This window comes from Mustela nigripes, chromosome 13, assembly GCF_022355385.1.
Source record: "Mustela nigripes isolate SB6536 chromosome 13, MUSNIG.SB6536, whole genome shotgun sequence".
In the NCBI taxonomy this organism is placed as follows: Eukaryota; Metazoa; Chordata; class Mammalia; order Carnivora; family Mustelidae; genus Mustela; species Mustela nigripes.
The window spans coordinates 141,405,232-141,426,851 of record NC_081569.1 but is presented as its reverse complement, the minus strand read 5'-3'; the positions used below and the strand labels follow the sequence as shown (position 1 = coordinate 141,426,851).

The following is a 21,620-nucleotide window of genomic DNA, read 5'->3' as shown; positions in this document are numbered from 1 at the left end:
GCTTGGGGCTGTGTTTGCAGGAAGTCTCCTGGTTTGTGCCACTTTCACCATTTCTCCTGGCAGAGACTTTCCCCAGCGAAGGCTAGAGTCATTCTGGGACAGTTGGCCCCTGGGCCCCGCTGAGGAGCCTGGACACAGCCCTCTGCTCCGAGGAGGAGCAATATTCCTGGCCAGACATGAAAGGCAAGATTCTAACAGCCCATTTTCTGCAGACAGCTCATCCCGAGTAAGCGGGAATCCGGTAAAATCCACACTTCCGGCCCTTCCCGCTCGCTTGTCCCACCACCACCTCACGGCAGCAGGGTCCGACCAGCCCCGGGGGCTCAGGGGCCACCCGAGCCTGCGCCATGCAGCCCTGGGCTGGGCCGGAGCCCCCGGGCCTCCCGTGCCCGTTCTGCGGAGGCAGTGGCTGGGTTGGAGGGGGGCGGTGGCCTCTGCCCACGGCGGCCGGGCCTCGAGTGACCGAGCTGGGCTGCGGTGGGTGCGGCCCGTCGGCCGCACACAGGTCCCGTCCTCCTGCTGTTTGTCTCCCGCGGGCCGCGGGGTTGGGCTTCGCCTGGACATGCTGTTCTCTGCAGCATCGGGACGGAGTTGTGTAATCCTGTGGCCGCGTGTGGTGTGTGGGACGCTGAGCGTGTGGGCCTCTGCGGGGTCAGGCCAGGTTAAGCTGAGGCCCAAGCCCGTGGCGTGGGTGGGAGCGGCCGGCAGCAGCCCCTCAGCCTTGGGTGAGCCGGAGCGGGAAGCACCCGGTAAGGATGCCAAGGCCCCGGCTTGATTTACGGAGGGCGGAGGCTTCGGCGGTGCCCCTGATGCAGCCGGTTCGGACTCCTGCCCGTCAGGCTGCCGGGCCTGTGCGGCAAACACGCCCGATTCTGAGCACGTCTAGTGTTTCCGTAGGGGTGGTGGGGGCCGATGATTTACGGCACCTCTTCTCTCGGGGCCCTGGCCAATGCCTCCGGAGACGACGTGAAAACATCCAGACGGGCGAGAAGGCCTCCACAAGGCGGTCCCTGGCCCCACTCGCCCGAAAGAGACGGTCAGGCCATGCCTGCCAACGTGGGGAGGGGGAGGCTGTGCCGATTCGGTCTCTGGGATCCGACAAAACCATCGTGCTGTTAGTGTAGGACTTTGGCACACCAGGGCCTCGCCAGCCAGCATGCTGAGACCAGCTCTGAAACGTAAGTGGCTCAGAGGGCAAGGCGGTTGGCGCGCGGGGGCCGCACCGGGGCTCCCTGGTCTCGCCATGTGCGCGCGGCAAGTCACCGATAATAGCCAGAGAACACTGGCTTTCCCCGCGCGTAAACAAAAGGCAAGGCTCCTTCGGCCCGGGAGCCAGCAGCCAGCCAGGGCGGCAAGCTCAGCTCGCACACGGAGACCCGGGCTGAGCCTCAGCGAGGAGGGGCCTTCGCTTGTCCAGTCCTAGCGTGGGGTTCGGGGAAGGACACGCCAGGGAGCGAGACGCGCACTCCCTAGAGAGCCTCACTGGCCGTGGCCTCCCAGCCCCAGCCCCTGCGACCTCGGACCTGGCCTGGCCAAGGATGGTGCCAGCCCTTGTGGGAGCAAGCAGGGGGCAAGGAGGGGGCCCTCCCATGGAGAAGGGACTCTTGGGGGGGTTGAAGGATGATGGGATGAGGATGGCGGTGGTGAGGACAGATGTAGGAGGCGGAAGGAGCTGTGTCTTCCAAGCCTGGAAGCAGATTGGGGTGTCCGAGGGGACTAGTCGGTGGGGACTCTGACTGGTCAGCGAGCCAGCCCGCTGTCCCCTTACCGACAGCAGAAGCCACACTGATGGTCGGTGACCACGAGCCTTGTCCCTGAGGTAGCGGAGGAGACAGTGCTCTGATTCAATACTGACTGCCCCTGAGCCCTGACCCCAGGTCAAGCCAGGGGGTGCTGAGAAGGCGTTTGAGAAGGACTGCTCAGGCGTGGAGGGGCAGGAGGTCTTGGAGGGCTGGAGGAAGAGGTTTTGCTGCCATCCTGATGGGGAATTGTTGGGGGGGGACTAAGGATGCCCCCACCCTCCAATGATGAAAAGGGGCAGGGGGACTCTGGATGAGAGGAGCAGAGGGAGCTGGCCTGGTGGCTGGGGGGATGAGGCTGTGACGGGGCCGGCAGAGGCAGATGCCGCATCAGCCGTGGACAGGCACAGCTGAGCAGGACAAATGGTAGAGTCCTTTCTGTGTGTGCAAACACATTGCCATCGGGGCAGGGAGAGGAGACTCTCCGGGCCGCTGGGAGAGGTCAGGGCACCCTACTGGTGAGAACAGACTTCATTAGCCCAAAGGTCGAATCGCTGTTTAGAAATGCGTTTCGAATGCGTTCGGAGGTTAGGGCGGGATTCTTCGATGGGAGGGCTAGCCGACGTTGGTCTGGGAGGAGTTCCTGGGGAACACGGGGCCAGAGAGACTTGGGGAGAGCAGAAGGCTTAGGGCAGAACCAGCGTGCAGAGAGCGGGGTGCCTCGGGACCGCGTGGGCCGGCAGGTGGAACCGGACACACTGTGGGGAGCTCAGGAGCCAGAGCCCCCTCTGTGTCCCTGTGCCAGTGGTTCGTGGCCCAGGAGTCCCATTCGAGGGGCCACGGAACACCTGGAGGGGCAGGTGGGCAGGAAGGGGTGGTCCTGAGCACAGCACTGACCTAGCTGGACGTGAGCTTGCCCGGCTTCAGTCTGGTCTAACCATATGGGGTGTCAGGACGCCGGTTCCTGAGTGTCTCGCTGGGGCTCAGGAGGGCAGCAGAAGGGAGACTGTGCACAGACCACCCACGCCATGGGGAGGGAGTGGCAGCACAGGTGTAACAGATCACAAGTCTGGGGGACCCAGGAGCGCTGACGCCAGGCTGGTCCAACACCCCCTTTTATAGAGGAAGAGGATGAGCCTCTGGAAGGAACGTTAGGGCTCTGTCTCGTGTTCTTCATGACTTGGCATGCGTGGTGCGAGGTTTCCAGGAACATCGTCTTTCAGGGGGCACGTGGGAGCCCTCTGGCGCCGATTGCTCAGAGGCCTGTAGGCCCCCCTGGACGATGGCGGCAGGGCTGCCCTACCTGGTTAGGTCCGCCCAGCATCTTCCTCACTGGCTGCTGTAAGAACCTTGATCTCGGACTCCCCCAACACAGTGCTCTCACCCTCCCAGCCGCTGACCTGCGTGGCCGGGGAACTTGGGGCACCTGCCCCCACCGTTGCTGTGCCCTGCGTCAGGCTGCCAATGTCACGGGCCCCAGAGATGCAGCCATGAGCCGTGACCTACTCCCCAGGCCCCCAAGTGACTTCTGACCTTAATCCACCTCAGCGGCAAGATTTATTAATTACCGTGCTCGAGACAGCTTTATGCCAAGAAGTTCAAAGCGTCTTCCAGTCTTAACCCATTCCTCCCATGAGCATCCCGGGGAGAGCCGAGGGTCAGGCCGGCCTGTGATGACCGCCCCGCCTCTGTGGGCTACTGCGTGCATGTCCGGAGGAGGCTGGGCTGACCCCGGCGGCAGGGCTTGGCCTCAGAGCCCTGCTGAGTCAATGGCAGGCCTGGAAAAGCAGCCGCGTTTCCTGGCCTGGGCCTGGGGCCATGTTACCAGTGCAGGCTTCCTCCCTTACAAAACAGCCATTGTCCACCGCTCCAAAGACGCGCACCCCCCCCCCCCCCGCCGCCTAGTAAGTGGTTGTCACCATCTACGTGCCAAAAGCACCAGGGCAGTGTGCGCTGAGCTTGGGAGAGAGGCTCTTGGTCATCAGGGGCCCTCCACAAGCATCATCTGAGCATCTGACCGGAGGCTGCCCTCCCCCACAAGAGGGCGGGGCCCCGGGGCGGCCTGGCCACCTGTGCGGGGAGCACCACAGCTGGGCGGCCCCCAGGGGCTACCTACCAGGGCGGGGCTTCTCCCCGGGGTGCTCGGGAGGGGGCCCACTGTCCGGGGCAGCTGGATGAGGAAGAAACAAGATGTTCTTTCCCCCGCCTGTGTTGCCCCTGTGGCTCTCAAGGTTCTACATTGTTTTTCGTGTTCAGCCTCGTTTTCGTCCAAAAACTTGGTAAAGCTGGAGAAGACTCTTAAACCTTTTTTTTTTTTTTTTTTTTTTTTTTCGTAAACAAGTGTGCTTTTCTAGCCAGATGTTTCTTTTTTCCTGGTCCTTACGGGGCTGTGCCATTGAGCTGTCCGGCTGAAACTGAATAAATCTTTGTTTTACGGCTTCTTTGGTCCTTTACAACTAAGGACCTCAGGAAGGAGTCAGATCTTTTAATCCTTCTGGTCTTAGCCTTGAATGACCTCGCAAATGCACTGTTAGCTCCAGAATCTTAGCGATATTTTTGTAGCTGGCCTGAGGGCACACGACCCACGTCCGGGACCCTAATATTGGATGAGTTCATCGTGCCCGGAATGTCATAACCGGCCATCGCGTGCCCCAGCAGGTGCCGGGAAGATCAGAAAGCATCTGTGTCTTCACCGACGGCGGGTGCGTCTTGCACCTTAGCGGCGATGGAAGGACACTCGCTGGTCTCCAGCCCCAGTTCAAGCTGAGCCCGGCGTGGAGGGAGGCTCAGCACAGCCCGGCCCCTCGAGGCTCCCTGTGGGATGACACAGCAGTAGGTGAAAGCTTGAGGGAGGGTGAAATGTTTTCATGGTTCCGGGAGAGCGGGCTCATGTCAGCTATTTTTACTTCTCAAAGGACGCTGGCAGAAGGACAGCCTTGTAAATTCTGTTGTGAGCCATGCAGCTGTGGCCAGGCACCGTGCGCTCCAAGGGCAGGAGAGAGCAGGGGAGCGATCTGGGCCCATGTTTTGGGCAGGTTTTCATCTGGGAGGAGAAAACATTATTGCTCAATCTTGGAAGTTGGGTTTTAGACCCCGGCGGCCCATCAGACCGCAGGGCTGGCTTGGGCCTGGCTGTGGGTGAGGCAGCAGGGCGGGGCAGTGCCCACGGAGGGCCTGAGCCCCTCTGCTTGTGGGGCCTCCCCGGCAGCCTCGTTCTGCCCCTGCCCCGGGCCACAGCACCGCACGGACGTCTCCCTAGAAGGGCCGGCAACACTTACACACATCTCCTTCCTTCTCCCTGCAAACACACCGTGCTTTCCCCGGCCGCCTCCCGTGTGGGCGATGCTCCTGCCCTCCCTGTAACCCACTCCTGCCCCACGTCCCCTCCACTCCTTCCACATTGAAGCCGTTGTCAAGTCATCGACTCTGCCTCCGGGGCGTCTCCATCACAGCCTCCTGCTGGTGCGCTCCCCCTCGGAGCTCTCCCGGAACAGCATCTCTGTCCATTCTGTGGACGGCCTTTCCTGAAGTCAGCCCCAACCATGGCACTCCACGCTCATCAGGGGCTCCGCATTACCACGGACTTGGTCCAGTCACCTCCCACATGGCTTTAGGCCCTTCGCTGCACACTAAACTCCTCTTTCTGGACACGAAGTCTGCTTCATATGCTTTAGGACCCTGGTCACACCGGACAGGGGCTCCCGCTCCTGCTGTCCCCACCCCTGTCTTCACCCCCTTTTATTTCTTCCACCCGGGTGGGACCCTCCACTCCGACCCTCCAGAGCGGCTGAGAGAGAGAGGAGGTGGCTCTGGACACGGGGGGAGGAAAGTGATGTCGGGCCTGTTCAGTTCTGAAACAAGAAGCATAGAGTCCCAAGGAAAGCCAAGGAAGAGCATCTGCGCGGGGGCCGGAACACGGCAGCCCTGAATGGCAAACCTCTACTATTGTACCAAGTGCCTTGCAAAGAGGATGCCCCCACCTCCTGTCTGAGCCTCGCCCTCTGCACTCCCTCACCCCGCACCCGAGACCAGAGGCCAGCCCTCTTTGGCTGAGGCTCCCCACCCAGCAGGCTCCCACCAGCCGCACATGGAAGAGAGGCTCTGTTAGTTCCTGCAGCCTCCAGCGGCCTGCCGGCCAACCACGGACACATCAGGGAGCCCAGCCCAGAACAGCACAGCCAGCCCGCACAATGGTGAGCTTAGCTGTTTCAGGCCACTCAGTGTTGACGTGGTTTGTTAAAGAGCAAAGCTAATGGTGCAGGACCACTGATGGTTCAAAGCAGAGTGTGAGCTCACGGTCCGCGTTGTGTTCCGGGGTCCTCCGGGGATGGGCCCCTGCGCCTTTATTTTTAACAGCAAAGTATAAGTAACATAGACGTTACCATTCTAACTGATTTCAAATGTATAGTTGAGTGGCATTAAGCACATTCACGATGTACAGCAGTCACTCCTGGTTCCAGACCTTCGTCCTCAAAGGAGAGCCCCGTTCGTGAAACACTGTCCGCCGTCAGCTGCACTCACCGCCGGCCCAGGTGCTAACCCACTTCCCAACCCATACATCTACCTGTTCCTCCTTTCGCATAAACGGAATCACACAACGTGGGCTTGAGCAACTGGCTGCTTTTTACATAACACAGCGAGCTCAGGGTTCATCCACATGGTGGTATGAACCAGTAATTTATTCCCTTTCATGGCTAAAGGGCTGCGGTTCCCTTGCAGGCTTTCTGGTCTGTCCCCTCCTCGATCACGTGCTCAGGGATGGTCCTGAGGCGCTGGGGACCGCTGGAGGGGTTTTGTCTCTTTCCCTCCCCCGGATTCCTGCTGAGCTTGGGCTCGATCTTCTTTGCATTCTCCACACACGTGGCATCTGAGGATCAGAGATGTTCGCCACCCAGTCAGAGTCCTCCAGCTGGCCGGGGCGGCCCAGAGATTGTAACTAAAGGAGTTTTGTTCCCGCGCTGGGGAAGCCCCGCTCAGAGGTTTCCAGAGAGTGGAGGACATTGGGTGACAGGGCACCACTCACGTTCGGCTTGCCACCATTCGGGACGATCTCCACTAAACTCTCTAAAGTCCATTATGCCTTAGCAGCAACACAGGTGTATTATTTAAGATGTTGGTATTTTTTTCTGATGATAAAAATACTACACTATGATCTGATGAGGACTAGTAGGTATTTACCCAAAGAATACGAAACTTCAAAGGGATACACGCACCCCTCTGTTTCCTGCAGCAGCCCCGGTGTCCATCAGCTGCGAACGGTTGGGGTAGACACATGCGATGGACTCCGCCATCTAGAAGAACGAAATCCTGCCATTTGCAGTGATGTGGATGGAGCCAGAGAGCAGATGCTCAGCAAAATAATTCTGAGAAAGACCAATACCATATAATTCCACTCATATGTGGCACTGAAGAAACAAAATAAATGAGCAAAGGGAAAAAATAAAAGACAAACCAAGAAAAAGGCTCTTCAGTCTAGAGAACGCACGGATGGTCACCAGAGGGAGGTGGGTGCGGGGCAGGGGAAGTAGGTCGTGGGGATGAAGGCGGGCACCTGTCGTGATGAGTGCGGGGTCATCAGACGGGCTGAAACACGGGTACTGTACACCTGAAGCTAATACTATGCTGTACGTTAACTAACTGGAATTTAAAACAAAAACATAGTACCTACTCATAAGAAATTCAGACAAATCAAGTGTGAAGAAGGTGAGACCTACTGGTACAAAGAGAAGCGGTAGGGGAGGTGGCAGGGGCCCCTGAAGGGGCAAGTCTCTCACGACATAATTGGAGGGGATGATGGGATGGCGTAGTGTCCAGAGATCGGTTGTGAATATTACTTGATAAAAAAAAAAAACAAAAAAACCTCCTGACTTAAAAAATCGACAAGTCCACTCTGATATCCATGCATCAAAACAGCCCTGTAAGAGTTGCAGGGTTGAGGCGGACACACCGATGGCCCCCAGCAGGGAAGGAAGACGGTGAGAGTGAGAGCTGCCCTCCAGCTTAGGCATGGCTCAGGAAGAGGAAAGGGAGCCAAATGTTACTTTCCAGTTTCTAGGTGCCAGGCACCTTGCTTGATTGAGGCTTTTACGGGGAGTGTCCCATGAGGTCTCCCCAGCCGTCTCTGAGGTGGGTATTTCCAGTTGCAGTAGGGAGGTGAGCTTTCGTGTTAAGATGCTTTCCATCATCACGGAGCCTGGGACAGCACCCCGTTTCCCGAAGCTCTAACCCTCGCTGTTCCTGAAGCTTTTCCACCTTCTCCCCAGGTAAACACCTTGTTGGCTGGGGCACCAGGCTGCATATGGATTGGTCCTCATCCTGCATGAGAAGTGGAAAAACACAGCTCAGAGATCATGTCCCGCTCACGGTCCCCACAGTAGCTTTACTTGATGTTCCATGAACGTCAGCATCTTGTTGTCACTGTCTGAGGTTCAGTGGTTTTTAAAATGATGTCCAGTCTTTGGCCCCATGAAATGCATTCCTTGACTGGCCCTCGTCTGATTTCTATTGCGTTAATTATATGCGCACATACTGAAGCACAGATAGATAAGGAAGCAAGGCACGGAGGCAAGGGCGCTTGGTAATGAGTCAGAGGAAAAGTTGGCGCACGGACAGATGTGTCGACTGGTTCTTAGAGCCCCCAGACCTGAGTTCCAGCACCCAAAGCAGAGAAAAGATGGTGTGTTCACAGGACAGTCAAACTGCTTTCCCTATGTGTTTCCCTTCGGCCCTGAGGATTCCCCTCCATGCCACTGGATGGAAAATCTGGAGTATATCCAGGGCTACCAGGTCATGGTTCCACTCACCTATCAGGAATCCTGGCAGGTCATTTGGCAGAAGGATACGTGTGTGGTTGTAGAGTTGGGCAGGGTTGGGGAGAGGTTGAAACTCTTGCTCCGTATCATAAGAAATAGGCAGGGCTTCCTGCAAAGACATAGCAGTTCAGAGAGCACCAAGGAAGGGAGGGATCCTAGAGGCCATGGGGAAAGGCCGTTTATGTGGGGATGATGGTAGGCACAGAAGGAAGAGTCATAGAGCCCCACAGAGGTGCATGTGGCTTTGGTTAGCCATTGGGGTGTCCATCAACTATGGGTGCACTGGATTTCCTCAAAACTGGATGATATACATGCACATTTTCTGTCTCTCTTTCCATCTTTTCTTTCTTATCTAAGTCATACTGGTGTGGAGCCGATGGAATTTCTGACCCAACATATTGCCATGAATTAAAAAAGAAAACATGGGAGAATTGCCTCTACAAAATATGAGCTTAAAGTAGAGATGCATCCCACAGAAGTCATGGCAAGAGTAAAGGAAATGAGACGTGAATTTGGAGAACCCAGGAAAATGTGTGACAGACAAGTACGGCCATTACCAGATATGAAGGGCACAAGAAGCAGACGCTGCCAAAGCTGACAACGTAGAAAGGTATATGGACAACAGGACTGAGGGGAGAGTGGACAACACAAAATGGAAGCAAATAAGGCATTTAGAAGGATTTGAGTATGGGAAGGTGTAAAGAAATATCTCAAATATTTGTACCCAATGAGACTGAAGAACAAAGAGCTAAGACTATGAGAGAAAAATAACTTAAAAATTATGATTATAACCTAAGAAACATTTTTAAAAATAAAAGGAAGACCTGAGTCTACAGGTTGAAAGGAAATATTGTGTCCCGAGCGAGATATATACAGTGGTAAGCACACAGGCATTCCTGATTAGAGGCACTAAATTTTAAAGACAACACAGGAATTGAGGAAAGGTGATCAGGTTAGGTGAGAAACCTAGAAGGGGAAAGGCATCCATGGGGGATGCTCCGAAAGTAATTTTATACCTAGCCAAACTGTCACGTGAGTAGAGAAGCAACAGATGCTACTGAGTGGATAAGGACTTAGGAGATATGGTTCATGTAAGCCTTTCTTGAAGAAGTTACTGGAGCTAAAACATTAGCTAACCAAGGGAAGAGAGAAAAGACTTGGCTCTGGGCATGGAATCCACTTAACTCTAGGGTTAAGTCATAAGAAGGTGATGAAAATATTCCAGCAGAGAGAGAAAGTGAGCCGTGTGGGAGAGGAGCAGGGAATGTCTGGAGCAGCAGCCTTCAGGGGATGTGGAGAGACAGTTCTGGAACACAGGTGGACTTGCCTTCAGGTTGGGGCATGAAAAGTTCATCACTAGAAGTAGGGGTGAAGACTGAGTGCGTGGGTGTGGTGCTGGCATGTGGTGGAGGCGAGCCTGGCCGTGGTGGAAGATTTCTTCTGGTTGCTTCTGCTTGCAGTGTCTGCTGGGCTGGAGGGAGAAGGCAGAGAGGCCAGTGATGGAGGAACGGGCAGAAGGCTGGAGAGAGTCTTTTCTAGTTGTAGTGTCTCATTTATTGTTTCCCAAATTATATCTTTCATTTCTAGAAGTCCTTCGGGTTCTTTTTAAGCTTTGCATGGTCATTCCTCCCCCAAGCCCTTGTTTGCTTATCTTTAGGAATGGGTCCTTGTTTTCTCCACACATGTCCTATGTACCTCTCCTGTACTCTCCTTCTAGAGATTCTGGCGGCCACAGGTCTCAGGGTCTACGCCATGCGGTCTTTCCCACTGACTGCCTGACATTCCTTCAGGGTGACCTCCTCCCCTCTTTGCCTTTGGCCCCCAGCTGTTCTGGGTTCAGTTCACACCTGTTCCTTTTTTATTGGGGTGGGGGTATGGGTGTTAGGGGTGGGCACTGGGCTTTAGAGATTCCACTCGCTTCCTGTGCGTCCTGCAATGCATCAAAAAAAGGTTTCTCCCGTCTTCTTGTGTAGATTCAGGATCCGGCTGTTTCCTGGAGTCTTAAAGAGGTGAAAGAAGAAAGCCAGCTTTCACGTTATACCCTGGGAACCTCGTACCAGAGCGATGTAGCACCCAGGAAGGTAAATAAGCAGAACACTCTGTTCAAAAGGACCGATGTAAGCAATTGTGCACCATCGATTGACCAAACACCGAGTCATGCGTCTGGGCCCCTGCGCTAGGCAGGCTGTGTGGGATATTGGAACCCACAACCTTCTCCTCCGGGTTGCACTACAGTGCTGATGGGTACACCTGGCTCCTCTGTGTCTGTGCCTTCGCTTGCCTTGTTGCCTTTTCCTGAGACAGGCCTTTCCTTGTTGGGCCTCATCCAGGGTAGCCCACTTCCTAAAATCTCAGCTTAGCCCATCTCCTCCACGAGGTTTTCCTGATCCCCCCATCCCCTCTTTGCCTCTTAATTCCTCTCTGTTCTTCTAGATCTCCTCCACCACCTGTGGGCTCCCCGGGGGCCAGGGTGGGGCTCTCTCATCTCCTTTACCTTCAGCTGGTGTAGGACCCCACAAAGGGCAGACACACATCTTTTGAGGAGGAATGAATTGGAGTATCCAGAGGACTTCTGGTTCCTTTCCAGTCTTGCCCACCTCAGATACTCTCTGGCATTTATGAAACAATTGCCCACAAAAGCAAAGAACTGACTCTGGAGAGGCGTGTGTTCTGGAACTCACCCGGCCCAGGGAGTCCGGCTTCCTGGCATCCAGAAGGGCGTTGGCAGGTGCTGTAAGCCAGATCCCCACGAGGGTTCCTCTGGCGATGCTGATCTGGGGACTGATGGGAATGTGGGGGAGAGAAAGGAATGCTCATGTAGGAGGGACTTGTGGTTACTGGGGGCAGGGTCAGATGGGGCTGCATTCAGCCTTTCTGGAACCTACTGAGGGACTCCATCCAAAAGGGGAGATACTGCGTGAGTCAGCTCAGTTCTGGTCAAAAGCTTGGACCCATTGATGTTGACTTTTATCCTGTTTGGCATCTCAGGGAGCAAACAAGGGATTACTAAAATTGTATCTGCCCGTCCTTGTAGATGATCCTTACTGCAAAGGCTGGGTGTGGCCTAACCTTTTCTGTATCATCTCCCTGTGGGGTCTTTGGAGGCCAGACATGACCGTGGCTACCCCACAAGACCCCCATTCCCTCCTGAGCTGGAAGGGGGAAGGAAGATATATTGGGACTCATTTGGAGATACTCGAGGTTCACTGCTCTGTTCCCCTTTACTGAGCTGCCCGAGAGGCGGTATCTGGAGGAGATGGAGGGCCGTGCTTTCGGTTTCTGGACCTTTACCCTCGCTGTGTCTGTGTCATCCAGAAGGAAGACTCGTTCCTGCCCTTGTTTGGGACCTGCTCCTCCCCCTAGGCTTGTTATTTATTCATTAAGTGTTTTTCTGGGACCACGCATTGTGCTGGGAACAGAAGCTATGGGACGAGTTGTCCACAGTGTCCTGGGAGTGACCCACAGGACGGGGCTTAGATTAGGCTGATTGTGAGTTCTGGTCAGAATGCGTCCCAGATCCTGACTCAAGGAGGAGCTGACTTTTCAGTTGAGTTTCCTCAAGTCCACAGCCATTAACTGGGCAAACAGGGGTGGCCAGGGGGTGGGAAGGGGAGGAGAAGCTCATATTAGTCTGAGTCTGTGGCATAGACAAGGTGGGGTCTTGCAACACTCACAAATATGCCAAGCGGGCCCCAGCCGTGTCTCTAAAACCCTACTTTCCTTCCTGGAGACTGTTTCTTACTCTTCAAAATGATCAGTACATCACTAGTAAACAGAAGTAGAAGTTCTGAAGTTCTGATCTGTAGGTTTTTTGAAATACAACTGAGTTATAATAAGCTGTTCATATTTAGCGTACACAGTGGATGAGTTTCCACACGTCCCCATCCCCATGGACAAACGGTGACCACAACCGTCACCTCCTAAAGCTTCCTTGAGCTCCTTCTGTAATCCACTTCTCCACGCTCACCTACCCTCGGATAACCACTGATCTGCTTTCTGTCATGGCAAATTAGTTTGCATTTTCCAGAATTGCTTGTAAATGGAATCATCCAATATGTACTTTTTGTCTGACTCCTTTCACGCAGAATAAGTATTTTGGGCTTCATCTGTGTTATTGTGCGTGTCATGATCGTGGTATCTCCCCTGCCAGTTAAGTATTATTGTGAGTACCCACACCTTGCTCCTTTTCACTGCTGAGTCACATTCCGTTGTATGGCTGTGCCACAATTTGGTTACACATTCATCTGCTGATGGGCATTTGTGCTGTTTCCAGATCTTGACTCTTCCAGATGAAGCTGCTGTGAACACTCATGTCCCAAGACTTCAGGGGCATAGGCTTTCCTTTCCTCTGGGTTGGTGCCTAGGAGCGGAATGGCTGGGTCATACGGTACACATATGTTTAACTTTTTAAGAAACTGCCAAACTGTTTTCCCAAAGTGGCTTATTTATTTTTAGAGTCCCACCAGCTGTGTAGAGTTCCAGAAGCTTCCCCATCTACCCTGGGACTTGGTGTGATCAGTCTTTCCTCTTTTCATTCTCTCTCTTTTGGCATGTGGCACACGTGTTTAATTAGTCGTTGCATTTCTTCTTTTTTTATTGAAGTATAATTACCATACAGTGCTATGTTAGTTTCCAGTGGACAACACAGTGGTTTGACAATTCTACACATTACTCAGGGCTCCCCACGGTAAGTTGGGTCACCACCTGTCACCAAACAACGTGATTACGGTATTAACGACCATGTTCCCTGTGCTGTACCTTTCATCTTCATGACTTATTAGTTTTAATAAATTTAAGTTTGTGCCTCTTAATCCCCCTCCCCCGTGTCCCCATCACCCACCGACCTCCCCTCTGGTAGTTACCAGTTTGTTCTCTGGACTTATGGGTCTGTTTTTATTTCTTCATTGGCTTTGTTTTTTTAGATTTCACACATAAGTGAAATCATATGGTATTTGTCTTTCTCTGACTCATTTCACATAGCACTATATCTTCTACAGGTCCATTTATGTGGACATATAATTAGTTCTTATTTTTAACTTAGTCATTCTAGCGGGTGTGCTGTGGTATCTGATTATGGTTTTATTTTGCATTTCCATAATAACCAGTCATGTCAAGCATCTTCCCAGGTGTTTACTTGCCGTCTATATGTCTTCTTTTGATAAAGTGTGTAATCAGATCTTCGCCTTAATTTTTTTATTGGTTTGTTTATCTTATTGAAAGACAAATGTTCTTCATATATTCTAGATTCGAGCGCATAGATGGATCTATGCTTTCTAGATATTTTCTCCCAGTCTGTAGTTATTGATTAATAGCTGTTAATTACATAACACTCTTTTCAAAGGGCAAAAAGTTATATTTGGATTTCATCTAATTTGTTTTTTCTTTTATGTTTCATACTTTATATAATATTTAAAAAATCTTTGCCAAAGACCACTAGGATTTCCTCTTACATTTTCTTCTAGGAGGGGTATAATCTTTGCTCTTACCTTTAGGGCTATGATCTATTCTGGGTTACTTTTATGTATGGTATGAAATATCAGAGTTCATTAATTTTTTTAACTTTTTATAGGGTTACATACTTCTCCCAGCATTAATTATTTTAAAAATAGTCATTTCTTCACTGCCTTATCTTGGAACTTTTGTTGAAAATCAGTCAGTCCATTTCTGAACACTTTTTTCTGCTGCACTGACCTGTGTGTCTCTATATATGTTAATATGAAACTGTCTTGATTACAGTATCTTTGTAATAAATCTTAAAACTAACCAGTTTAGGGTTAGGCTCTCTGACCTTACTTTTTTTTTCCCTCAAAGTTGTTGTTTTGTGTGTGTATATTTGACTAGTCTTGGTTTTGTATTTTAATATAAACTTTTTAATTAGCTAATCAATTTCTACAGTAAACCTGCTGCGCTTTTGATTAGGATAATATTGAGCCCATACTTTAATTTGGGAATGATTGACATCTGAATAACATTGGGTCTTCTGATCCATGAACACTGGACTCCTCTTTACATAGGTCTTTATTACTCTCAACACTGTTTTGTTTTCAGTGGTATTTGCACTTCTTTGATCAAATCTAACCCCATGCATTTAATCTGTCTTGATGAAATACATGGTTTTATTTTTTTAAATTTCAGTTTCTTTTTTTTTCTTGCTAATATGTGGCAATAACAATATATTTTTATCAACCTGTATCTGGCAAACTTAGCCAACTCATTTATTAGTTCTAGTGGCTTTTTTTCTTTCTGGTAGATTCCTTAGACTTCCTATATAGATGAACATGTCATGAACAAATATGGCAATTTTACTTTAAATTTTTCAGTACATCTGCTTTTTATGTCTCCCCTTTGCCATACTGCATTAGCTAGAATTTCCAATACAGTGCTGAATGAAAGTGATGAGAACAACAGCAAGAGCCAAAGTGGTAGGAACAGACATCCTTGCCTTGTTCCTGAAACTGGGGGAAAGCGTTCAGCCTTTGCCGTTAGTGACATTCCTTGTAACTTTCTTGCAGGTGCTCTTTTTTGTGTTGAGGAATTTCTTCTAATTTTAATTTGTGGAGAATATTCGCAAGACATGACATCTTAGATTTTGTGAAATGAGTCTCCTGCATTTATTGATGTGATCATATGTCTTTTCTCCTTTATTCTGCCAATATGATGAATTACATTGATTTTCAAATGTTAAATCAACTCTGCAACTCCTTCATAAACCCCATTTAGCCATGATATATTATCCTTTCTGTATATTGTTGGATTAGATATGCTCAATTTTTAAAAGAAAATTTGCATCTCTGTTCGTGAGGGATAATACTCTGTAGCTATCTTATAATATCATATTCTGGTTTTGGTATCAGGGTAATGCTGGCTTCATAGAATGAGTTGGAAAATGTTCCCTCTTCTTTAGTTTTTTGGAAGGGTTTCTGTAGAATTAATTTTGCTTCTGTCTTCAATGCTTGGTGGAATTCTCCAGTTAAGCCATATGGGCCTGGGATTTTCTCTGTGAGGAAGTTTTAACTACAAATTCAATTTCTTTAATAGATATAAGGCTAGGCCATTCAGATTATCTATTTCTTTTTGAGTGAACTCTGAAAATTTGTGTCTTCTACATAATTTCCTCATTTCGTCTAAGTTACTGAATTTAGTCATATAAAGTTGTTCATAACAGTCTCTCATTATTATTACTTTTTGCCTGTAGGATTTGTAGTGATGTCTCTCCTCGCCTCGCTCTTGTTTATGATACTGATAATTTGTTTCTTCTATTTCTTTTTCCAGATCTCCCTGGCTAGAGATTTAGCAACTTGGTACATCTTTTGAAGTACCTCATGTTTGGTTTGGTTGATCTTCTCTATCACTTATTTTTTCCCTATTTCATTTATTTATAATTATCTTTATTATTTCTTGTCTCTTGCTTACTTTGAGTTAAAATTTATCTTCTTTTTCTCATTTTCTAAGCTAGAAGGTAAGATCATTGTTTCAAGAACATTTGACTTGCTAATTAGGTGGTCAGTGCTATAACTTTCATGGTAAGCACTTTTAGCTGCATCTTACACATTTGGACTTGTCATGTTTTGATTTTTCTTCATTTCAAAATACATTCTAATAGTCTTTGTGACTTCTTCTTTGACATGAGTTATTTAGAAGTACATTACTTAATTTCCACATATTTAAGGGACTTTTTAAGATATCTTTCAGATACCAATTTCTAATTTAATTTCATTGTGGCCAGAAAATATTCCTTATATGACTTGAATTTATAAAATTTTATTCTTTTTTTTTTTAATCCCAGAATAAGATCTACCTTGGTAAATGTTTGTGTGCACTTGAAAAGGACATATTCTTCTGCAGTTAGGTAGCATATTCTATGGATCTCAAATCAGACCCAATTGGCCTATAATATTGTTCAGGATTTCTTTATCCTTACTGATTTTCTGTGTACTTGGTCTATCAATTATTAAGAGAAGCTTCTGAAGTCTTCAACTATAATTATTATGTCTTCTTGATGAATAGACTCCTTTATTATCATTAAGTTATTCTCTTAATCCTTGGTAAAACCCTTTGTTTCAAAACCTACTTTGTCTGATATTAATGTAGCCACTCCAGCTTTCTTGTGATTATTCTTAGAGTGATATATTGTGTATCTATCCTTAACTCTTAATTTATCTGAGTCTTTTTAATAAAAGAAGATTTATTTTAGACAGTATGTAGTTTGTTTTTGCTCTTTTATTTAATCAGACAATCTGTGCCTTTTATTTAAAGTATTTAGGGCATTTATATTTAATGTGATTATTGATGTAATTTGAGTTTAAATCTGTTATATTGCTTTTTTCCTATGTGTCCCATATGCTCTTTGTTCTTTTTTTCCTGACTTCCTTTGGATAAATTGAGTGGTTTTTATTATTTCAATTTATATGCTCTGTTGGCTTATTCACTCTACCTCTCTTTTTAAAAATGGAGGTTGCTCTAGGGCTTAGAGTATAGACTTTTTTTTTAACTATAAGGAAAGTATAGTAACCTAAATTCCATTTGCTTTAATTTTAAAGCTTATTCCCATTTTTGGATTATACATTGTATTTTTTATGTGATGAATGAGGCAATATCTCAAAAGCTTAAAGAATATGCATCTCACACTTTAAATGACTAATGCAGGGGCACCTGGGTGGCTCAGTCCATTAAGCACCCAACTCTTGGTTTCTACTCAGGTAATGATCTCATGGGGGTAGGATTGGGCCTCACATTGGACTCAGCACATTGGACAGTGCAGAATCTGCTTGGGATTCTCTCTCTCCCTTTGCTTCTCCCCCACTGTGTGTGCCCACTCTCTCTGTAAAATAAAGATATAAAATCTTTAAAAATAAATAAATAAATGACTGATGGTGGATTTTTTGAAAGTTTACTTTTTCAAAGTATACTTTATAAGTTATTGCAATCTATCTTCAAACAATATTAGAATTCTTCACATATAGTGTAACAGTCTTACAAAGCTGTGCTTATATTTCTCCCTTTATAGTCCCTGTGCTAATTACTGCCATGCCTTTATATCTACCTGTCTTTTAAACCCCTCAGCGTACTGTTATCATGTTTACTTTCAAGAGTCAATTATCTTTAAACATTTTTTTTAGATAAGAGAAAATGTCTTTGGTATTTACCCATTAATTACCATTTCCAGTGCTCATTTTTTTTTTTTTTGTAGATATCCCAATTGTTGTTACCATTTTGTTTTCTGCTCAAAAGACTTTATCATTTCTTATAGTAAAGGTCTGTTGGTGAAGAATTTCTTCAGCTTTTGTATGTCTGAAAAAGTCTTTTTAATCCTTATTTTTGAAAGGTATTTCCTTTTCTGGGGAATGACTCTAGATTGGCAGTTTTTAAACTTTTAGATATAACTGTACTGTCCCTTGGCATGCATTGTTTCTGATGAGAAATTGGCCCATGTACATATCTTTGCTCCTCTGTACGTTATGTGTCCTTCTTTCTTACTCCAGCTCCTTTTAAAGTTTTCTCTTTATAACTACTTCTTTGATGTACCTTGCTATAGTTTTATTCATACTTCTCATATTTGGGGTTCATTTAACTTCTTGTATTTTGGGGTTTGTACTTCTGACCAAATTTGGAAAATCTTCAACCATTATTTCTTCAGATCTTTTCCTTCCCCTCCTTCAGGGACTCCGGTGAGTGTATTAGACCATTTGAGTATTTCCCACTGCTCACTAAATGCTCTTCAGGTTTTTCACATCCTTTTACCCTGTTTATTTGGATGGCTTCAGTTGCTATTTAGTCTTCAAGTGTGCTAAATTTTTGTTCTGTAGCATGTAGTCCTAGACCTCATTTTTTAATTTCTGCCAATTCCATTTGTGTCTTTTAGATATATTCTGCATATCTTTTCAACATGCTTATGTTCTCCTCTACCCTTCTAATGTACAAAATCTAGTTACAATAACTACTTAATACCCTTTTAAACCAGCTCTGTTATCTGTGTTATTTCTGGGTATGTTTCTATTGATTGCTCCCCCCCCCCCCATTATGAGTCACATTTTCCTGTTACTTGGTATTCTTAATAATCTTTTGATTGGAGAGAGAATTATACATTTTATTTTGTCGGCTGTGATATTTTTATATTCCTTTACTCACTCTTGAGCTTTGTTCTTAGAAGCAGTTATGTTTCTTGGAAATAGCTCAATCCTTTTGACCCTTACTTTTAAGCTTTGTTAGACAAGACCAGAATGGCCATTAGCATAAGGCTAATCTTCTTGAGGCATTATCCTTCCGAGTATTCTTCCTGATGCCCTGTGTATTACAAGGTTTCTCTGCTTTAGCAAGCACGCAAGCGATTTCTAGCTTCAGAGATAGTTCTGCATCTCCTTTCTGGTGACTCTCCCCAGGCCTCACATGTGCTCACTGACAAGCATTCAGCCAAAGTCTCCTGGGGCCCCTCTGTAGAACTTTAAATCTCTCTCTCCCCCACCAACTTGCTTGTCTTTTATAGCTCTTTCCTCTCTTGAAAGCTGCCCTGAAATTCTAGCCTCCCGGGCCTCCCTGGATTCTCAGCTCCATCTTCTCAGATGAGGGACAACCCCAGACTCTCCTCAGGCTGCCCCTCCTGCCATGCACCCTGAAAATGAAGCAAACTAGGGCAATCAGAGGACACACCTCATTTGTTCCCATCTTGCAAGGATCACTGTTCTGTGCTGTTTTCCTACATCTGAAAATTATTTTTTTATCTTTTATTTTTTAGTTGTTTTGTCTGGTTGTCATTTAATGTGGAAGGGTAAATCAGGACCCCATGACTGTGTTGTGGCCAGAAGCAGAAATTGATCTGGGTGGCTCAGTCAGTTGAATCTCTGCCTTTGGCTCAGGTCATGTTCCCAGCATCTTGGGATAGAGTCCCATATCCAGCCTGTTGCTCAGTGGGGAGCCTGCTTCCCCCTCTGCCTTCTGCTTCCCTTGCTTGTCCTCTAATCACCCACCATCAACAGATAAATAAATAAATCTTTAAAAAATAATAATAATAAAATATAAAGTCTACCACTTTAATCATTTTAAATACGCAGTTCAGTGGCACTAAGCACATTCACACTGTTGGACAGCCATTACCACCATCCGTCTCCAGAACTTTCTTTCATCTTTCCAAACTGAAACTTTGTCTCCACTAGGCACTCACTCCTCATGGCCTCCTCCCCAGCCCCTGACACCCACATCCTCCTTCTTGTCTCCAGGAGCTTGACTCCTCTACCTCAAGTGGGTAAGTGGGATCACACAACAATGTCTGTCTTCTGTGACTGGCTCGGGTCACTCGGCGTAATGTCCTCCAGGTTCATCCATGTTGCAGGACATGTTGTGTGTCAGAATCTCTTTTTCAAGTGTCAGCTGAGTGCTATTCCCTTGTGTAGACATCCTACAGTTTGTGTATCCATTCAGCTACTCATGGACATTCGGGTGGTTTCCATCTTTTGTCTACGGCAAATAACGCTACAGGGAATGTGGTGTGCAGGTACCTGTTTGAGTCCCACCTCCAATGCTTTGGGGTACATATCCAGAAGAGGAATTGCTGGGTCATATGATAATTCTGTTTAATTTTTTGATGAACCACCAGGCTCATCACAGCCACTGTACCATTTTCAGTTCCCACCAGCAACACACAGAGTTCCGATGTCTCCACATCCTTGCCAACACCTGTTCTTCTTCTTCTTCTTCTTCTTCTTTTTTTTTTTTTTTTTTTTTTTGAGTAGTAACTGTCACAGTGGGTGTGAGGTGCATCACACATGTGCAATCTATAAACTTTCTTCCGCAAACGTGGCAGAACAGCCTCTAGTAAAGCGGGCCGGGCGGATGAGGGTCGGGGTGCTCTCCCGGGTTTAGGGGAACAGAGCTGAGTCCTGCATCCCCTACATGACTTCTAACTCAGCAAACTACAGACTCTCATGGCCGCCTCTGTCTTTGGCACCCACCACAGCGCCCAGCAAGCCCTAAGAACTCTGTCAATGTTGTTAGTGGGAAGAACGGTAGTGGGAACAGCAGGCAGCTTTGAGGACTCTGTTGTCCAGTGTGTGGCCACAGCAAAGGAGGTGGGCACGAAAGGGGTGGCAGATGGGGCTGGGACATCCCCTGGGGCCAGGCTTCCCAGGGCCTTCAACGAGAAACTCAGGATCTTGGTCTTTCCTCCGGGAACTAAAGAAGGTTTTGGAGTAGGGGGTCTGTCTGGCCAGAAGTATGGGGTTCACTCTGACCACAGCGGTTGGGGGGGGCATTCAAGGAGAGACTCCAGGAGACCAGTGAGAACACGACGAGTAGAGAATCAGGTGGCGATGAGCAGGAAGATAGGCGAGCCTCCTATCCATGGGGGCCGGCCCTGGCCCCAGAGACCCCGTCTCCCCGCACACAGCAGGTGCAGGAAATGCAGTCCCTGCTCGGAAACTCACAGATTATACGAAAACAGGCTCATGTGTGAGAGGGGAGAGGAGCCTTTCTCAGCCTGGGCAGAGAGCTCTGGTTTCTAGAATCTGTGAAGGTGTTAAAAGGAATTTCTCAGAAAGTGTAGTTGCTCATCTTGGGAGCCCAGCAAATGAGGAGGATGAGATTATCTCCGCTGCTGAAAATGTGTTCATCGGGTTTCGGGTTTCCCTGTGTCCTCTCCCTACAGGAAAATGACAGCTTGACACCGTAGAAAATATGGAGTTGAAACGCAGAAGAGCTCCACTTGTCTTTCACGGCGGTGCTAATGGCTTCTTCTGTTCCCAGACTCGTGTCTGCCTCTGGGTAATTGGCAAAGACAGATGTGCCATCTATCATAAAAAATTAAAAACACGAGAAGTAAATGTGAGTTATAAGTATGTGATTATTATTTAAATGAAATAAACCTTGAAATTTCAGAAACCAATCGTGTTTTGATCCGTTCAGCAAGGCATAACACATATAGCTTTAGGTTGGTGGATTTTTTTTCTTTTTTAAGGACAGTCAAGTTCAAAGACGGGACCTGGAAAAGATAAGATAACAGCAGTGGGAAAGCTTGCTGCCCTCATCCTGTTGGTTTCAGTTTCAGGGCATCTTACATAATTAAAAGGAGCCCTGTGAC

At 48.1% G+C, this 21,620-nt stretch overlaps 1 long non-coding RNA gene across 1 annotated transcript; it reads left to right on the top strand.

Annotated features, from left to right (window-relative positions):
* Positions 1-662: 662 nt before the first annotated feature.
* Positions 663-21,412, top strand: LOC131998928 (uncharacterized). The gene is made up of 4 exons (XR_009398938.1): positions 663-749; positions 8,909-9,161; positions 10,525-10,632; positions 21,189-21,412. It is a non-coding gene; the product is annotated as an uncharacterized LOC131998928 (long non-coding RNA).
* Positions 21,413-21,620: the final 208 nt, after the last annotated feature.